The 9,802-nt window shown below is 33.2% G+C and overlaps 1 non-coding gene and 1 pseudogene across 2 annotated transcripts; both read left to right on the top strand.

The window, feature by feature from the left end:
• The first annotated feature begins 329 nt into the window (after positions 1-329).
• On the top strand, positions 330-7,249 carry LOC143618166 (autophagy-related protein 9-like; annotated as a pseudogene). The gene is made up of 10 exons (XR_013150965.1): positions 330-972; positions 1,726-2,026; positions 2,139-2,147; positions 2,581-2,803; positions 3,737-3,897; positions 3,983-4,189; positions 4,779-4,896; positions 5,509-5,578; positions 5,687-5,797; positions 6,448-7,249. The product of XR_013150965.1 is annotated as an autophagy-related protein 9-like (transcript).
• Positions 7,250-9,371: 2,122 nt separating this feature from the next.
• Positions 9,372-9,459, top strand: TRNAS-GCU (transfer RNA serine (anticodon GCU)). The gene has a single exon. It is a non-coding gene; the product is annotated as a tRNA-Ser (tRNA).
• Positions 9,460-9,802: the final 343 nt, after the last annotated feature.

Raw genomic sequence — 9,802 nt, 5'->3', positions numbered from 1 at the left:
TTTCAGTTATATGTTCGTTCATTTACGTTCGTGAACCATTTGTCTACACTGTTAAAGAACGAACATAAATGAACACTACATTTTCATTTTCCTAATGAACAAACACAACGAGAAAACCCCGTTTATTTAATTGTTTGTGCTTGAGCGTTTGTTTCGTTAAAGTTAAATGAGAGAACATGAACATTCTTTGTTTGTGTTCGTTCTGTTCATTTACAAGCCTGTGCACATCCAAAAGGTTTTCTTTTTCCTTTTTATTGTTATCTTATTTTGAAAGCGTTGGTATTCAGTTCTTACGTTATACTTACAAAAGTTTCCATCTTTTTCAGAATCCTGGTGATACAATTTAACGTCTTTAACGGATGGACGACCGGTTTCTGCATAATTATAATCTTATATAGCAATGTTCGGTGGGCAAAAAGGTGCCACAACTTTCCACGGTTTAAAACAAAAATTACTTGGTGAATCATCATACACAACGTTTAATGACGATATTACCCCTGAAATCGAGTTATCCGATTACCAACGGGCCCCAAGTCCCGGTAGTGAAAGCCCATCCGGCCTACTAAACGGTGAAAGCTTCAAAGTAGAACCAATTGCTGACTTGGACTTATTCTTTGAAAGACTTTATAGTTACTATTGTGAAAAGGGTCTATGGTGCATTATTATTAAGTGGATTGTTGAGCTTTTGAGTTTGGCGTTTACGATATGTTTTTCGGGCTTTTTTATATTATTTGTTGATTGGAACTGTCTTCGAAGGGCAAAATGTGGGATGGATGCGGTTGAGTCGGGGATAAAACCTTGTGATCTTGCGAAAGAGGCGCTTCAGGAGCATCCGTTGACCCCTTTAACGACGTTTAAAGTTGTTATTTTCGGTTATTTGGGGATCGCGCTTGTTTATTGGATATTTTGCTTTTTAAGGTTCTTTGTGCATTTGAAGGATACGCTAGGCATACGCCAATTCTACAATAACAGGTATTCGCTAATATTTAATTAAGGCATAAACTCAACTCGGCCTGTTAGCACTTTCTATTTTTCTCTTTATTTTGTAGCACGTGTATGTATAAATAAGATTGTGTTGCTGTATAGATAAATAATAATGTAAATTTGTTATTATAATAAAGTGGTTTAGGAGGTTTGAAGTAGTTGGGTAACGGGCCAAAACATACATTTTTAATACAAATCTAAACTCGATCCAACCTGGAAATAATTTTTTTGTTTCTGCTTTATTTTCGCTTTAAGGAGGGTTTAAGCATTCAGAAAACACTTTGAATGAGTTCTAACGCATTTGACCTGTTTTCAATGTATGTATTCGTTTTTTAAAATATTACAAACACAAGTACACAACCCAAATTGACCCATTTTAGAAAAAAAATGGGTGAAATCTCTAATAGTCTATAAACCAAACATTAAACGGGTTGACATATTAAATATGTGACTCCAAACATGATATATTAACTTAAATTATACATATATTAAGTATATAAAATTTAAGACAACTCATTAACAAAGATAAATATTAAAGTAATAAAAAGGGGGGGGGGGGGGTGTAAATGACCTGAGCCTGAGCTCAACTCGAGTCTAGACTCAAGCTTAATACATTTAACGCACAAATGCTTGATTTGGTTGTTCGAACTCTATTTCTAAAGCCTGGGCTAAGCTCGTGTGTAGTTTTTCAACTTACGTTTAACATTCTTTAACAAAGATATGATCTTTTTTTGTTGCAAGTCTTGGTGTGACTGACAATGAGATGCAAACCATGCCATGGGCCACGATCCTTGAAAAAGTAGTTCAAAATCAAGAAACGCAACAACTTTGTGTGGTTAAGGATCTTTCGGCCCATGAGATTGATGAGGAAAGAAAACTACTTGATTGGAATGTTGAACAAAGGCGTGCTTGCTTTTCCAATATCTTCGTTGGTCCCAGGTGCGGGCCCCACTGTCAAGAAAGATCCTGACGGTACACGATATTGTCTAATGCTAACCAAGGCCCTTGAATGGACTTTGAATTGGTACATATTGCATAGCATGTTGATAGGTTTGTTATCTCTATTTTTCTCTATTTTAAAGTACTTATTAATGTTTATGTCAAAGAAAAAGTCTAGTTTGTTTTGTAGTGTAAAAAAATACTGTTATTGCAAGTTTCGACCTGTTACTTTTGTTTGGTCAATTCGGGCTATTCTTTATCTTTAACGGGTCAAAATGCACAATATAAAGGAAGTTAGCTAACAAGAAAACAAGTTAAACGAGTTGAAAGTCTTCCCCAAAGTGTTTTTAACATATAACACATTCTAATCATTTATGAAAAAAATCTTTATTTAAAGTAATGTAATTTTTCGTAATCATGTTTGATCACGCTAATTATTCACACTAAACGAACCAAAAAGCGGTTCCGGTCAACCGGGCGCATTTTCTTTTTATAACCTTGAGAACCAGTTACCAAAAAACTCACTAGACCCCGCTAGCACCCTTCTAAACAATGAGATCAGCACCATTGAAAAGTGGCTCGAGTCAACTGGGTTCATTTGACCTGTACAAAAATATTTATAGTCATATGTACTAACGTTTATAAAACCGTTTGCAGAAACTTTTGTATCAAAAAGGACTTTGTAAGTGACCGCAACACTTTAAAGAAAAGGCTAACAGTTATTGGGATTGCAATGCTTCTTCTCTCTTCATTCCTTGTCGTTTTTATGCTCGTGTATCTCTTTCTAAGACACGCAGAACAATTCTATAAGCATCCTAGTACAGCTTCTTCTAGAAGATGGTCAAATCTTTCAAAATGGATTTTCAAGGAGTTCAATGAGGTGATTTCCCATTTTTATTTATTTATTTGAACTATGTTTGCCTTTTATTTAACAAAACGGGTCGATTTAGGTCTTGTTTTGTCTCTAAGTGGTCAAAACTAGACCTGTTAAATGGGTCATACTCGCGAGTTGGGAACACGTGTTTTCGTGGGTTGGCACGAACATGACTTGTTTCAGACAATTTTATTTATTTATTTATTTTTTTGCATATTTATACTTTAAAAATTTTATTTTACATATTACTTTTTTTAAGCAAATTATGTTTAAACTATGCCAGGTTATTTTTAAAACTTTTAATTTTTGGCATAACACCCAAATAGTTAAGTTATTACTTAAAATACATTTTAGCTCAACGTGTTCGAGGGTTTGGCCCGAACCCGCCCAAACCCGTGAATTTGTGTTAGGTTTGTATCGTGTCAGAAATTCAGATCGCCAGTAAAAACTTTTAGCTTATAAAAAATGGGTCGAACAGGTTGAAAGATTTCAATCGTAAACCTCTTAAATAATTTTATTTGAAATATTATACTGTTTCTTAAATAATACACTTTTGTGAGCATATTTTCCTAACCGAAAGCCAAACCGATCCCTATTAGACTTGTGTCTAACCGAAGTGGTTTAAACCGATCAAACTGGTGATTATTTGGTTTATCCGATTGAATACAGTTTGTTTATTTGAATAAGCAAGATTTGTGGAACCAAAAATCGAATTTACAATTCAGTTTTTTTTCCCGGGTCGTGGTGCAGTTCGGTTTTCAGGTGTTTTCAGTGGTTTTGCATACCCATACATATTTGATATGCTTGTAATAAAAATATAGACAAACCACCGACCCGTACCAAATACTCATTTTGACCCAAGCTTCTTTAAAGCATTACCCGCCCTGCCCATTGTCCGGCATCTCCTTATGTTTATCTCTAAAACTTTTTACATTTTAGGTGGATCATTTATTTAAGCACCGAATCAACAGCAGCGTTTAAAGCAATTCCCGTCTCCAATCCTTTCATTAATTGCAAAGTTTGTATCTTTCGTGTCCGGCGGATTTGCTGCAATCTTGATCATCATCGCATTTCTTGAAGAATCTTTACTCGAAGGCTATGTAATGTTTTTTCACATGTTTTTGTCATGACTTCAAAAGTCAAACCAACCCGTGTAGACTAAAGTCTTGATCTTTATGGTTGCAGATTTTTGGGCGTAATTTGTTTTGGTACGGAGTTGTTGTTGGAACAATAACTGCCATTGGTCGGGCTCTTGTGTCGGACGAACTTTTAGTACTTGATCCGCACGGAACGATGTCGTTAACGGTTCAACACACGCATTATATGCCTAAAAAGTGGCGCGGTAAAGAAAATACCGAATTTGTTCGAGTGGAGTTCGAGACTCTTTTCCAGGTAAATTATAAAAACAAGTGAATTTAGTAAAAAGGATCATTTTGTTTTAAGTATGTAGATTGTTTTTAAACTGAATTTATGATAATGGTTTACAAATTTTTTTATTGTGGTGCTGACATGGCAGTACACATATTTCATTTTAGTTAAAGATTCAGATTGTAATTGTCATGATTTTGTTTTTATGATAATATGTCGTACGTTCTCTTACTGTGGTGCTGACGTGGCAGTACACATTTCGTGTTAAAGGTTAGAGTGTTATAATGATTTGTTTTTTGTCATGATATTTTACACATTTTATTATTGTGATGCTGGCGTGGCTGCTCACATTTCACATTTCCAGGTATACACTTTTTGCTAAAGTTTTCAATTTTGAGTCAAAACAAGAAAATTGAAAAAAAATTTTTATTGTAATTAAAGATTTAGATTGTTTGCTATAATGATTTTGTTTTTGTCAGAATGCTGTACACGTTTTATTGAGATGCTGATGTGGCAGTACACATTTCTTTTATTTAAAGATTTGGATTGTTATAATGATTTTGTTTGTCATAATATTTTGCACATTTTTTTAATTGTGATGCGGACGTGGCAGTACACCGGAAAGATGCTGCTGGAAGAGATGGCTTCGATCTTTTTAACTCCATTCTTGCTTATCTTTGTTGTACCAAAGGTATTCTTAATAATTTATGTAAAACTGATTATCTTTTTTCGTAAAATAATTTTCATTATTTTAAGGGAAATAAAAATGGATTTGACGCCCTACTTGTGGTGCGCATATATAATGTATATATTTGTGGGCCCTCGACTGGGCAAAACTGAAATTGCACTAATTTTGACGTTATTTAATTAATTTTGTGAAAATAACGTTAAAAGTGGTGGAAGGTTAATCAGGCATCATGTGGTGGCATTGATGGCCGAAAGACAAGGGTACCTGCACCAATCAGCCGGTGTCCCAATGGTTGAGTGTTATGTGCCTTATGTCCAAGGCTTGATGCAAAACTACTATCGAGCCGGGGGTCTCACCGGAAGCAGCCTCTCTATTCCGACAGGGTAGAGGTAATGCTGTCTACATCTTACCCTCCTCAGACCCTACCATGGCTTTGCTATTGGTGGGATTTACTGAGTATGATGATGATGATTTTATAACTATTTTCTTATAAAGAAGACACTTTTTGAAATTATCTATGATAACTAATTTCACAAATCTACCAATAAGCATTAAGCAATATATAGAAGATATCATTGTAGTTACAAGGAATAAATTTTTGCTTTTTTTAAATTTAGAAATTTTATCATTATTTTGTAATTCATCTATGATGCAGCGGTTGATGAGATTTTGCAGTTCATCGAGGACTTCACGGTTGATGTTGAAGGTGTTGGTCATGTTTGCAGGTTCATACACACCGCATTTTATTTTATTTTCTCACTTTTTCCTCATGCGGCTTAGTTTTTATATCTCCAATTAACGTAATCATTTGATAATTACATTTTTTTTTGCAGTTTTAGTTCGTTTGACTTTCAAAAACACGGTAATAGCAAGTATGCTTCGCCACATAACTCATCAAGTACTCATAGAAGCTCCCAAGGGAAAATGGAGAAATCGTTCTTAAGGTATTCTCGAGCCTCAAATAATTTTTACATTTTCCTTATCCCGTAAAAGTTTTCAAGTGTCATTGGATACCGAAGTGAGAAGAAAAACTGAACCAATTGATGACTGATTTTTGTGGTTCAGTTATGGTAATATGTGTATAACTAACTGAATTAACCGAACCAGTATAAAAAACCTCCTTTATTTTTAGGTATATAATACGCTATATGTCAGAGAAATTTTGTTATAATTATTTATAATTAACATATTAGTTGCTATTTATTCTTTATTTATAAAGTAAAATGATTGCTAGTATTTTATTTAACCCTACATATAAATGATTAACCGAATTAACCAAGCCAATTGATAACTCATATTTGTGGTTCAGTTATGGTTGTATATAGAACCAAAATTGAAACCATCCTTCATATTTCTTTTTATTTAACCCATGATGTAACCGAACTATGTTTTTCAATAACCGTATCGGTTATGAAAATCCAAAAACCAAAACATCGGTTATAGTTTCTGTTCTAACCGTAAACCGAACTGAACCAATTCAGCTTACATCAAGTTCTAGACTTTTTTAAATGTCAAAGGTTTAAAATAATAATTACGAATATAAAAACTTCACAAAAATGGAAAAAAAAAATCATTATTATGCATTTTCTTGCAGCTTCCAAACAAGCTACCCTTCATGGGAACCAAGCACAGATGGAAAGCAATTTCTTTCAACACTCAAAACATTCAAACAACAGAAGTTTCTAGAACAGGGTATAAGACCGGGCTTCAAAAGCCCGGCCCAGTTACCACAATGGCTCCCCACCTGCCCAGCCCAAGGTGACCCAAACAGCCACTTTTCTAGAAACACGAGCCCAAACGCTTCAAAAAGTACTTACCAACGAGATTGCATATGGTTCATCGATCCTGTTCACAATAACCACCCGTACATTCTCGACTGGTACTACACGTCTTCTCACCGTACCGGGCCACGTGACGTTGAGTTGGGCCCATCTGATGGAAACGTGTGGGACCCACCCGATTTACATCAGGACCTGGCCCGTTACGACGAGAATTGGGGAAGCTTTTTTGATGACCGGGCCATGAGTCATCGAGAAACTTCCACATCGGCTCTACCGTCACGTGGAAGCGTTCTACAACATCATGATTCGGATCTTGTGGGCCCCACCAGTAAAAGCCACTGGTGGGCCCGTGGGCAACGAGGGGCGGGCCCAGGACCTCAAACAAGCTTTCTTGAGCCACCAAACTTCAGTCGAGATGAATACGACTACCATGACACTTACTCAGACCAAAGCTTTGAAGAACATGGTCAACCGGTTGACTTTAGGGTGTCAAAGTCAAACGAGACTTGTTATATGGATGGCATCGAAGGAGGGAAATTCAATCTCTCGTTTGATGATATCTATGAAAGTCGGTCTCAAAGCCCGCCAAGAACCCGTAGGAGCTCGTCGTGAAATCTTGTTACAGGTTGATTTTTAAAAGAAAAATTGCTAGAACATTCTTTCATTGTATATAAAGTCAGGAAACTTTAGTTTGGTAGAATGATTCAAGTGTATAGATTGGTAGATATAATCATGTAAATAAGATAACCAACCAATTGATGATTTGTTTATATAAATAAGGAGAAATATATTTCTCTCATACTGAAAATTCGGTTAAACAAACAAAACAAAAGAAAACAAACCAAAAAATGTTTAAATGAAAAAAAAAAGATGATGTGGCCTAATCAGAACTTGAGATGTGACCTAGGTGTTTGTCGCATGCATTTCAATCTATATATAAATACTAGGCTTTATACTCCGTATTACGGGGGTGTTTTTATTTTCTGTTTCTAATATTTATATGTTTGTTTTGAATTTTAATTTTATTTAAATATACTTAGGGTTTGATTATAAAAGGGATTCATAAGTAAATGAGATGTTAAACTCGTTTAAAGCTATCTAAGTTTGGTGAGACCTATGACCCGCTTATGTTTTTACTATAAAATTGTTTCTTAATTATAAATAATAGCTTTTTTTATAAAAAAAAAATTGGATATTAATTTCCTATTTTCTAGGATTTTGATATCAAATATTTGGTGAGACTAATTGTTAATATAATGAGATATTATAACCTGTTTTAAGAGTTGTTTGGGTTTGGTGAGACCCATACCCGTGAATTCAGGTCAAATGCATGGGAAGCCTTTATTTACAAATAAAACAATATGATGACTTGAGAGGATGTAGGAAGCAACCAAACATCTTTTAAATGTTTCGTTTATATATATATAAGAACTATAGTTTGAAAACCCTCTTGAGTTGAGAAAAGCCATAAAAACCCTATATAACATCATTTTTTTTTGTTACATGTAATATATGTTGTTACATTTAATATAAAACATCGAAAACATAAAAAAATGTTTTGCTATTTTTTTTACATTTTTTAGTAATTTTTATATATGTTTTCAGGAGAGAGAAAATGTAAATAAACTTTTACATTTTTTATTAACTTTAATTGTTAACCACAAGATTTAATCTTTAAATAAAAACATATGGTTGAGAATGAGTTTCTAGAATTTTCACAACTCAAGTGGGTTTTTATTCTAACCCAACCCTATATATATATATATATATATGGTAAAGTTAAAATGAAAGCCCACTTGAGTTGTGAAAACCCGCGAAAATCCTATGTAACATCGTTTTTTTTTTTTTTGTTACATGTAATATATGTTGTAACATTTAATACAAAACATCGAAACATCAAAAAAAATGTTTCACTATTTTTTAACATTTTTTTACTAATTTTTATATATGTTTTCAGAAGAGAGAAAAAGTTATATTTATATTTACATTTTTTATTAACTTTAATTGTGGAACACAAGATTTAAATATTAATTAAAAACATGTGGCTGAAAATGAGTTTCTAGAGTTTTCACAACTCAAGTGGGTTTTCATTTATATATATATATATATATATATATATATATATATATATATTTAAATATTAATTAAAAACATGTGGCTGAGAATGGGTTTCTAGAGTTTTCACAACAAGTGGGTTTTCATTTTATACTTAGCCTATATATATATATATATATAGCCTATATATATATATATATAAACCATATATATATATATATATATATATATATATATATATATATATTTAAATATTAATTAAAAACATGTGGCTGAGAATGGGTTTCTAGAGTTTTCACAACAAGTGGGTTTTCATTTTATACTTAGCCTATATATATATATATATATATAGCCTATATATATATATATATAAACCCCAGAACGGAAATTGTTACACGGGTACTAAATTGGCTATTTAGAGTATGTTGCCTATAATAAAAAAATGAAGGGAATTTTTTGTAACAAAAAAAGGCCCGGCTGGGTATTGACCGGGCCAGGCCAAAAAGGCACTTCGAATAAAATAAAAGCAAGAAGGTCTTCTTTTTTTATCTTTCTATTTTGATCTTTCGAGCATCTAAATGGAATTGCTAATTCTATAATAACGATAAATAATGTGAAAGAAATACTTAATTTAATCCTTACTTGATGTGTAATGTAACATAGTAATTATCTTTTTCAATTGGGAGAGATGGCTGAGTGGACGAAAGCGGCGGATTGCTAATCCGTTGTACGAGTTATTCGTACCGAGGGTTAGAATCCCTCTCTTTCCGTTGATGACTTTCTATTTTTTTTCTAGTTAAGTGTGTGGAATAGCTAAAAGAAAATAAAAATATGAAGAAAATTGTAAAATAAAGCAAGAAAAACAATTTATTCTTCACGTCCAGGATTACCTCCTGGATTATTGGATAGGAATCCAAAGATGAAGAGAGAAACAAAGAATATTACTACTGTGTAAACGAAAAGTTTGAGAGTAAGCATTACATAACCTCCAAGATCATTTTTTGAAAAAGAAAAACGAGAGAAAAGAAAAGATAATAGATCCTCCATTTTTATATCACATATCTTATTTTGACACCAAGAAATGAATTCTAAAATAGAAAAGAATGTTCAGAA

Source organism: Bidens hawaiensis, unplaced genomic scaffold (genome assembly GCF_021521415.1).
Source record: "Bidens hawaiensis isolate Kalapana, Puna unplaced genomic scaffold, B.hawaiensis_p1.1 tig00064587_1, whole genome shotgun sequence".
NCBI lineage: Eukaryota > Viridiplantae > Streptophyta > Magnoliopsida > Asterales > Asteraceae > Bidens > Bidens hawaiensis.
This window is presented reverse-complemented; position numbering and strand designations above follow the sequence as displayed.